This window comes from Rattus norvegicus, chromosome 9 (genome assembly GCF_036323735.1).
Source record: "Rattus norvegicus strain BN/NHsdMcwi chromosome 9, GRCr8, whole genome shotgun sequence".
Lineage (NCBI taxonomy): Eukaryota > Metazoa > Chordata > Mammalia > Rodentia > Muridae > Rattus > Rattus norvegicus.
This window is the reverse complement of record NC_086027.1, coordinates 80,781,319-80,791,983: the sequence shown is the minus strand read 5'-3', so window position 1 is coordinate 80,791,983 and position 10,665 is coordinate 80,781,319. Positions and strand designations below refer to the sequence as shown.

Genomic DNA, 10,665 nt, shown 5'->3' with positions numbered 1-10,665 from the left:
AGTTATTTACAGTGTATCTTGTGTGTGTGTGTGTATGAATATGTGTGTGTGTTGGTATGTGTGAGTGTTGTCTGTGTTTGTGAATATATATATATATGTATATATATGAATATGTATGTGTGTGTGTTGGTGTGTGAAAGTGTTGTCTCTGTGTATGTGTGGGTGTCAGTGTGTATGTCAGTGTGTGAGTGTGTCTGTGTGTGTCTGTGTGTGTGTATAGGAGTGTGTGTGTATGTGTGTGTATATGAGTGTGTGTGTATGTGTGTGTGTGTGTGTGTGTGTGTCAGTTATAGAACACTTGCCTAGTAAGAACAAGTTCCTGAGTTCAGTCCCCAGCACAGGAAGAATAAAAATTAAAATAAAAAGAGAGTAAAAATATATAATAGAGACTTTTTCCTTCTCCCATTCTCAAATCCCCACAGTCTTGAGAATAAAACATGAAATTGCCTAAAAGCTTTCAAAACTGCGGATGGATGTAAGGCATGGCATGGCTGGCTTTATGAAGAGGCTGTCACTATCACGTGACTCTTGAGTAAAGCTTGGGGACTCTGACACCATGGGATCAAAGTCAGGAAAACAGAAAGTAGTTTTCACTGAAAGAACTAAAAATCAGCCCGAGCCAAACACACAAAACTGAACCATTTTTCATGAGTAGCCTGGAGGTTTTATTGACTTTCAAAATATTCATGCTTCTGATTTTTCAAAGTCTGCTTATCGTGGAATGCTTCGATTTTAATATCATATCCAGAATCTGCAGAAAGGGGTGCTTTGTCATTTACCACAGGACATGAGCAAATAAATTTTTAGAGTAATTGAAAAGGAAGTGGAACGCACTGCAAGTCATTTTCCTACATCCTCACCTTCTTCCAACCCGATGAAAGGGCACTGGGCTGGCAGAATAGACTGGAGAGAGCAAAACGCATCAGACTGTGATTTATATTCAACTTCATTGTTTCTTCAGGTCAAAGTGGGCACGGGTATGTATGGAAAAGCAGAGAAACCAAAACGAAAACTGAAATACAATTTTGCCTTACATTTGCTTTGGGTGAAGTACTTATTCAATAATATGCAAGCTTCCGAAGATGATCAAAATGTAATATGGGACGGGCGGGCATATTGTTGAAAGATCTGTATTTGGGATTGGGCAGAAGAACTAAGCAGGGATTCTGGCTTCATTACTACCAGCTATAAGGCAAAGTATTACCCGATACTGCTAAGCCTAATTTTCTTGAGGTATAAACAGGACTTGTACTATCTCATTGTAGGATTCAAGCAAACTGGGGTTTTTCAGTAGGTGAAGTGTAAATAACACACAACAGATGGTCACCATTTCTCTGATACCATTATTCCCAAATGCATCTCTCTTGACTTTGGCCTCCAAATTCAGCCACTTAAGATACCTGCTTTACAAGGGGAGTGGAATCCTGTCAGGATTGCCATAGAACGACAGCTAAAGAGTCTTCACTCTTAGCCCAACCTAGTGGTGCATACCTATAATCCCTGTGGATGGGGAAACTGAGGCATGAACAGGCTTCCCTGGGATTTAAAGACTGCCTGGGCTACGTACATACAGGTCAGTCTAAGCTACAAAGTGAGACTTTCTCTCTTAAAAGAAGAGGAGGAAAAGGAAAGAGAATAGGAGGAATAGGAAGAGAAGGAAATGAATGTTAATTTTGTCATGCTATGCGTCTCAATTAGGTTCGCTGCCCAGGATGGGGAAGAGTGGAGGTGAGGGTAGCAGGAGGCTAAACTGGCAAGGGTTTTATTGAGCAACTGAGTGGCAGCTTCCTGCAGTCGGGAAGAGCCTGAAAAGCTCATTGTCAGGTAGCAGTTTACAATAGCAACTTCTACATCCCAGGAGCGGGCCAGCCTTGGTCTAGAACTCAGGTCTAGAGCTGGGATGAGTTTGATTGATTATCTTGACTATATGTGAGGAATTCTAACTGAGCCAGCCAAAGAGAAAGCCCCTGGGAAGCCTTTCAGATGATGATGTGGGGTGGGTGGGGGTGGAAGGAGTGGACAGCAAGAACTAGGAAGTCCAAAGGACAGAGGCTAATGAGTAACTGATGTGATAAGTCAGGTCCTGGACAGAAGATAGTTTATGGTAAAACTCAGGACTCTTGGAGTCGACTATGGGTGCCATTCAGGACATAGAGATATTTTTCCCTTGGGCCCGTGACTCTAACTGCCTATAGAGTTGTTCTGCCTCATTTCTATTTTGTATTACTATCACATTATTGATAACGACCCCATTTAGAACCTCTCTGGGTGACAGCCAGATCAAGATATAATGAGAGTGGAAAGTTTGACAACTCTGAGGTACTGATATCTTCTCTTTCCATAACAGGCTTTAAATAAAAGATAAAGTACTCATTGATGTTTTCTCTCTTTTCCTAGCTACACTCTATGCCTTCAACTTTGTCAAAAAATCCACCTTTAACATCAGAAACCAAGTCTTTCTTCGAACAGCCCTCCCTCAAGGGTCGCTGGTTCCCTTACTTCTTTGTTCTGAAGAAATGATTGGTGACTCAGTAGACATGCAAGACGGACCTTGGCCAAGACTCCCACCCCTTTATCTTTCCGTCTACTTCCTACCTCGAGCAGATTGGGAGGGCCCGGACACAAAGCTGTATTTTGGCCCCGGTTCTTCTGCAATTCTTGGGAAATGCTTTAATCACTTCCCCTTCTGCTCCTGCAACTTCCTTTCTTAAGTTCTTTCAAAACCTTTGCTTTTGAAATCACCTCATCCACCCACTTCGAAACTATGCATGAAAACAAAAGAATTCCCTTCCCTCCTCTGCATTTTATTTAAGTCGGGTCCAAAACCAGAACTGCCCTGTTTCCACTTCTGGGCTCTACTCAAGGATATCTTAATTGCGTTCATGACTCCTGTCCCTTCAAGCCTCCTATCTTTCTCCCTCTCAGTACCTATCTAGCCTGGGCATTTGTCTTCTGGTGAACTTTGTCCCTGCACGAAATCTCGATTCTTAGCCACAGAGATTTGGGTCTCTAGATCTCACTCCAAATATTTATCTTTGCTACCATGGAGGTTTTCTAGTGCTCCTGTGACTTGACACCCCAGGATTTATTTTAGTGAGTGATTTCCCCTCTCCATCTTTGCTTGACTTCATGCACGCAATCTAGTATCCTATTTTAAAAAGATACTGTCTGTGAATGATACAGAAAAGAAGTTTTTGATTTATTAAGTCTTCCTGCAGTAAACAAAGACTCTATTTGACTGCAAATCCAAATAACTAGCAACCTCAAGTCCATGCTAATAAACCTCACACTACCATTCCTGCTTCTACTCGATGTCTGTATTTCCCTGGTCCTTGGGAATAACTAGGAATTACTGGTGTGTTTTCCCACCAATTTAGTGGCCATTTCCTTGTCAGAAAATGCTTCCTTCCTGTCTTCTGGATTTGTTAGGGCATTTTTCTTAGGTAGCTTCTGCTTTTGTGGCTCCTTTTCTCCTAGAAGGTGTCAGCAATCTATGGTTGTTCCCCCTCTGCAGAGGAAGGGCCCTGTGGCCCATGTGGAGAGCCCATGCCTGACAGAGAACATGAAGGGAGAACATGTACACTTCTGCTCGCCACACTGGCTGTTTTGGGTTCTTTGAACATCCCCATATTTCATATTCATTTCTTTAAAGACAGATTTCTGCAGTACACTTGTCCAGAAGGATGTTTGCCAAGTCGCCTATGTGAGAGGCAATTAGTTCCAAAGTGCCAGCTTGCCGAATACATTTGTGTGCCATTTTCATTTGGGTGATTTGTTTGAAAGCAGAGACTCATTGTTACCCATCTATGGCATATTCCTAGGTAAGGCAGGCTTCCACTGCATGATGCTGAAACACCTCAGTGAACCCCACTTTCAGTTCCTGTGTGATGGCTGCTTGCTTGTAGATTTTCCAGCATTCTCTTTAGAATATTGCTGAGTCCTGAAATCAGACCTTTCCAGAGCGTACCCACTGAGTGTTGTGCACGTCTATGCAAACCTTTGCGGTGATATTCAGGACAAATATAAAGAATGAGTTTTAGAACATTAGTATGCAGGCCTAAGTGTTGTTTGCTGGTAGCCTGAACTCCTCGTTCACAGGGAGAGAAGGGAAAAAGATATGCTACGTGCTTTCCATTCAGGATCCCAGCTTTGTCTCACCTAACCACAGTGTCAGCTCACTTTGCACATGGAAAGCTCAGAAAAATGGAATGGTTCAAGGTACTGAACCGAGCTCTCACCAGGGCCTCATTTTCAGGGGTGCCATAAGATGTGCCCCCTTAGGGGAGTTTCCCCACCACTTTGGATCTCCATCCAGAATGACTAATGGAGACAACCTATCCTGTGTTTGGAAAGAAAAGAAAATCGTCAAGGTCCCAAGCACGAGAGAAATAGAGTAAAAGTAATAAATTGCTTTTAGAGGAGTACATGAGGTAGACTGTAAAATACAAACAAGTTAATGATTGTGTTTAAATAATAAATGGAAGCACAGACATTTATCACAGTCCCTGTTTTAATGAGGATTCTATTCAGTATTTCGAAGTGTTCATTCACACATCAGCTCCACATCTGTAGTTCGTCTACAGCTTTATGTCGGGTGGCAATGATGAAATCACATGATCTCTCTGTATTGAAAGGTGAATCTAAGAGGCCTTTCTACTGGGCATGAGGTTAGGAAACAAGAGGGGAAGGTGAGGGGATTTGAGCACAGCATAGTGGCCCAAGAATCTGGAGAGAAAGTACCTAACACTATAGACAGTTCAGAGGTATTCCAGGAAACAGAGCTTGGGACATACTCTAAGATAAACACATTCCTATGTTATCATGTTATGGTTGAAGGTTAGACAATATTCTGTCATCTCTATGTAAACTGTTTTACCTACAATTGATCTGTTCACTGGTGCCATTGGGATTTTTCTTAAATTCTTTTCTGCCCTGTTCTGCTTTAACTTCTGAGAGAATAAACTCTATTGTGTTTGTTCAAGTTGAACAATGAGTTAAAGACCAAGCAGTTTCCAAAGTTGGATGTAGACCCAACCTATAGGATTGGGCAAAACGACTCTTTACTTTTTCTCCGTAACTTCTAAATGTACAGTATATTCTGACTAGGAAAGCTCTGGGCCACATTGATCTCCTTATCTTAGTGCCCAGAACCTTAGGGCGTTAAATGACACAGAAAAAGACAATGACAGTTGTGGGTGGAGGTAAGGTTGCTAACCACTCCTCACCTTGAGACTGGAATTAGTCACAAGGGGGTTCATATGTAAGAAGACAGAGGAGAAAGGATCAAAATGATGGGACTGAGAAAGACTAAGTATTCGCTGGACTAGAAAAACTGGAAGGGGTCTCCCATGCCGAGGACAGGCACACCACAGAACCCTAGCAAGGCAAGAAGAGAGAGCCCTGGCAGCTGCTCTACAGAACACAATCCTGTCATCATTCTGTTATTGGCTCAGTGAGAAACCATTCAGACTTAGGACCTTCTGAATTTTTAGATATTTAAATTTTCTGTTATTTTAAGCCACTGAGTTTATGTCCATTTGGTATAGCAAGCACAAGAAGCTATCCAGTATTCTGTTAACCTGTCATAAAAGTGGTGGGTGAGTGGACTGACAAGGACCCATGTATTTTATATATTCACAAAAGTATTGCTGGTGCCTGAAGGAAGTTTTAATGCAGCTAAACTCTGAAAGTTTTTGGTTTTGCTTTGCTAATTAAAGGAAACAGAGGCCAGGCGTCACAGTGTATGCTGTCAATTCTAGCAAAGACAGGCCCATCTCTGTGAGTTCAAGGCCAGCCTGGTCTACACAGCAAATTCCAGATTAGCTTGCTCTACATACTGAGTTCTAGGTCAGTCAGGGCTATACAGTGTTGATTGATTCTGTTTGCTGTTGGTGTGATTTGGGGGGCCGGGGGGGGGGACTGGTTTTTGTTTGTTATATTTTTGTTTTTTGTTTTCTGTTTGGTTTGGTTTTTCAAGACAGTGTTTCTTTGTGTAGCCTTGGTTGTCCTAGAACTTACTCTGTAGACCAAGATGACCTTGAACTAGGATCCCCCACTCTCTGCTTCCTGAATGCTGAGATCAAAGGTATGTGCTACCACTGCCCTGTTAGTTGTGTTTCTATTTGTTTGTTTGTTTTTATGTCTACAAATGTGTATAATAAGGTTTGAACTATTTATACTCCCCCCAGATTAAAACTTTTCCAGAGACACCATCAAGCAGAGCCACGGTTATGTTAAACTAATATTGGCATGTCTTCTTGTATAATGAAATTTGAAAGACAAACATCTAAACCTTCCCTGTCATGACTGGCTGAGAGAGCCTTTGGTATTGGTATATTTCCACTGGAGAGTATTAATGCCACATCTTCACAGCAGATGATGTGTCTTCTGTCTAGGTTTGAAATAAAAGCTCTCTCTGTGCCTACTCACAGGGAATTATGTGAGCATTCTTGGTTCTGTTGCACACAAGTGAAGTCTTCTTAGTGAGGGATAAGAGCAGACTCGCATTCACACAATGCATTTTTGTGATTTTTAAAAAACAGCCTGCAAATGCAGCACTATGCCTTGCAATTCATGGGCATTGTTTGGAGTAAGCATTGTATTTGATTCTACTTTAATTTTCCTTGTACTAGAGTAAAACTGACCATCGATCTAAACTGCGTGATGCCTTCCAGAAGGGTTTAGAAAGAGACAGTGGGGCCAAACAGATGGTTCAGTGGCAATGAGCTCTTCTAGAGGAGTCAGGTTTGAGTCCCAGCACCCACACAGTGGCTAAAAACCATCTATAACTCCAGTTAGGAGATGGGGATCTGATCCCTCTATGGGTACCAAGCACACACATAGTACATAGGCATTCAAGCAGACACAACACCCATACATATAAAAATAAAGTACAAATTTAAAGCAAAGAGTGAAGTACTGTTTTTGTGTTTTGAACACACAAACAAATAGAAATTCTCCAAAGAGTTAGTTGAGTCGTAATTCTTTACTGAGATAACCAAATGGTCAATAAGGTAGTCACTGTAGACATTTTAATTTTATTATTATTGAATTGATCAACTAACTTTCTGAGTTGGGAAAAGAAAGAACGCTTAAACCATATTGGTCCACACTGAGATTCTTTTTTTTTTTTTTTTAACACAGAAGCATATCTGTTTAGTGATCGATTAGGAGAATTAGCTTAGCCAGTTGAAACAGAAAAGAAATAAAGAAAAATGGGGGGATGGACAGGCATGGAACTCCTAACCTTTTCAAGTCCTCTGGCCCGCTAGCTTGGTTGACCATACTATATTTCAGTGAATTATTATTATCATGCGATTGGGGGGAAAGGCTTGAGTTTGTGTGCTGTTGTTAGCATAATTCTGAGATTATTAGTGCCTATATAACTGTGTACTTTGCACACACAGACACACACTTGATTTTGGGCTTCCCTGTGTCAAAGGTAGCATTTTTTTAAAAAGCAGAACATCACATTAATGTTAACATGGAACTCCCTGTAGAAAAGAACTTTGGTTTTGATTTCATTTATTTATGAAAAGAGATTTTAGATTCTATGAGCCATGGGCCATCACTCATGCTTGCTCTCTTACAGTGTGTCTCTGTCCTTACAGGCTTATAAGGAGCGATGCTACCTGTGGCGTCAGTATTGTGTTCAGACACGCAGAAAACTCGAGGCCCCAAAATAATCCAACATTTAATCAACAGCTGAAAAGTTTTTGCACAGTCGACGGTTTACATTTTAGCATGGCCACTCCTTCCAACAAGAAAATTTCCCCATATTTGGCGGATGCGGTGTACGAACTCAGCCTCTGCTTCTCTTTGATGGACAAGGAGAGCAGCTGGTAACCGTCACGGTGTCACATAGCTTCAAAGCTGGATGACTGACCTTAGGTTGCCTCTCTTCTCTTTTCCAAGTGCTCCCAATCTCTTCAACCCTTTCACTGTAGTTCAGTTTGCTGTTTTCTCTGTCTCTGACTCTACCAAAATTGAGGAGCTCCAAACTGAAAAGTATTTTCTTGTTATAACACAACTAGTACCAAATATGGAAAATACCATCTATTTGTCTATCTGCTCATCGGCTAAGTGATCATGGAGAGTCTCTCTCCCACCCCTCTACATCAGAGAAGTCAGGTGCATCTTGCCAATAAAGTTGTTGGATTTCAGAGAACATGAGGCAAGGTTTGTCATAAAACCATGACATCAGTAGTGAAAGAGTTTCTCAGATGGGAGGAGGGTCGAAGGCCAAGAAATAAGCAATGGGCTGTCAGCTAGCTAAACCATCATCTATGAAACCTAGTTTTGCCTTTTTATGCACTTCTTATCAAGAAATCCTGCCTCCCTATGTGCCTGTGCATATGCATGGGCATATATGTATGTGTTCATGTGTACATGCATGTGTGTATTCATTTGAGGTATTTCCTTATCTTTTGTTAATCATAAACAAAAAAACTCTGTGTGTGTGTGTGTGTGTGTGTGTGTGTGTGTGTGTGTGTGTAGGAAGATCAAGTCAGCCTTGGGTGTCCGTCCTTACATCTGCCTTGAGACAGAGTCTTGTTTTCTGCTATGTACTTCCAGCTGCCCAGGATCAAGGATTTCTTTCTCTCCATCCCTTTACTCACTATAGAGGCACTGGATTACAGAGCGGAGTGGGTTTGGGGGAGTCCAATATCAGGACCTCCCATCTGATGGGAAGCCATTTACTCACTGAGCTGCCTTCTCTGCCCCTCTTTTCCCAGTTTTAAATATGCATAACTTCTTCATTAAATCTTACGTTTTATTTTGTTCCACAAAAGCATCAGACTCATGAAGTTCTCCACATATTAAAGTAAGAAACTTACTGTTTAAAGAGTCTCGGGATCCTCTAATCCACTCTTAGGTTCTCAGCTCTGCCTGGTTACTTTGTTCCTTCCTTCTCAGGTAGTAAACGTAACAACCAGAGCACAGTTGAGAATATCAAACAGGAACAATGACTTTAGGTGCATGTGACCTCCAAACTGTGAAGCCATAGAGAAGAAAAGGAAAAAAAGTTATCAAATGATTTTAAAAAAAATGGCACAGAACCTGGACTAAAATTTTCAACAGTGCAAAATTTGAGGTGTTTCTCTTTTGGAGATGAGCCATAAGTTGTGTTTCATCAAAAGTAAAGAAGTCACTTTTGAAAACTGTCCCCACAGCGTAGGGAAGGGGAAAAGCCCAGACTCACAACTTCCAAAGGCGCTCTTTATTCGCGCGTCTACGTGAGAAATAAACCCCAGTCAAAGAGGGTAGACAGAGCCTTCCTGACTCAGACAAGCAGCAGCAGGCAGGCAGAGTCACGGCCAACCTGCTTGGCAAATTAATGTTCGAAAATATTATGTCTCAAGCGTAGGAAGTCTGCAGGCGGAGTGTTTGCGGTGTTATCAGACAAGAATCTCTGTGTACCTGGACTCGGTGTACACTTCTCTTCAAACCCAAGGCTTCGCACTGAGTTATGTCAACATATGACTCAAAAGGGCCGGAAAGGGAAAAACAGGCACAAAGAAGGCCGTGGAGACAAGCGCAAACAAAAACACAAGCCAAAGTAAGCCTGCCTGTTCTGAGAACTGGGAGCGCTTCTTTTTAAACCAAAGGTGGAAAAAATGGACTCTATACCTTCCAATGACCTTTCATCTCATCTCAAGGGGATAAAAAGATACCAAGAAAATATATAGTATTCTAAAAGATAAGTAAAATTTCCTTTTAATCCAAACTATTTTCAGAAAATGCTAGTCATGGGGCGTGGGACGTGACTCACGTAAGTGCTTGCCGTGCAAGCATGAAGATGCCCAGAGTTCAATACCTAGAATTCACATGAAAAAGCTGGATGGGGCATGCACAGCTGTAATCCTCAGAATGGAGCTCACTGGTCGGCCAGCCTAGCCTGACCATGGAGCTCCAGGCCAACAGAGTGACAGAATGTGAGGAACACTATGTGAGATTGTCTGCTAGTCTCTGTGTGCACATGCATTAGATATTAGTTATGCATAGTATAGTCTCTAAGCTCTACCAGGAATTGGTGCTCATTTCCTGAGCAGTCTATATACACAATTCTTCCATTGTTAAAACAATGAGAGGTAAGTGATTGACAGGGGTTGGTCTCCCTACTAGCATGAACCTCGCCAAGAAAGACTATGCAGATAGCAGGCGCTCATATTTGCCTCAAATATTATGTGCTTCCTTCTAGTACCCTGTACGCTTCCACATTTAAAATGAACTTATGTGTGTAAGAGGGATACTTTTGTAAAATAGGAACCCTTAATTTCTCTTACTATGTGGCCAAAATTATGCCCACCAGAAATGCTGACTGCAAAGGAAAATATCTTATCTTCCTAACGCACAATAGTAATTGTATCTTACCAAAAATGCAATTATTTCTGTTTGTTTTTAAGTGTCACTGCTGAATAAAGGCTATGAGCCTGCTGGCCAGAGACTGAATTGAAAGTGACTTTTAAATAAAGCACATAGCTGTGTGAATACAAGAAAGACATTTACATAGCTACATGATGACCTAATCCCAGAGATGACTAGAAAAAGGAAAGGATGATCAAAATACTAGGAAAATGTTATCTGCTTTGCTTGACAATTTAGAAAACCCAATGTTCTCAGCCTTAATATAAGATGACGTTATGCAATAATTTGCAACACATA

At 41.4% G+C, this 10,665-nt stretch overlaps 1 long non-coding RNA gene across 1 annotated transcript; it reads left to right on the top strand.

Moving 5' to 3' along the window:
- The first annotated feature begins 848 nt into the window (after nt 1–848).
- On the top strand, nt 849–8,729 carry LOC134480293 (uncharacterized). Its single transcript, XR_010054664.1, has 3 exons — nt 849–977; nt 5,997–6,085; nt 7,611–8,729. It is a non-coding gene; the product is annotated as an uncharacterized LOC134480293 (long non-coding RNA).
- Nucleotides 8,730–10,665: the final 1,936 nt, after the last annotated feature.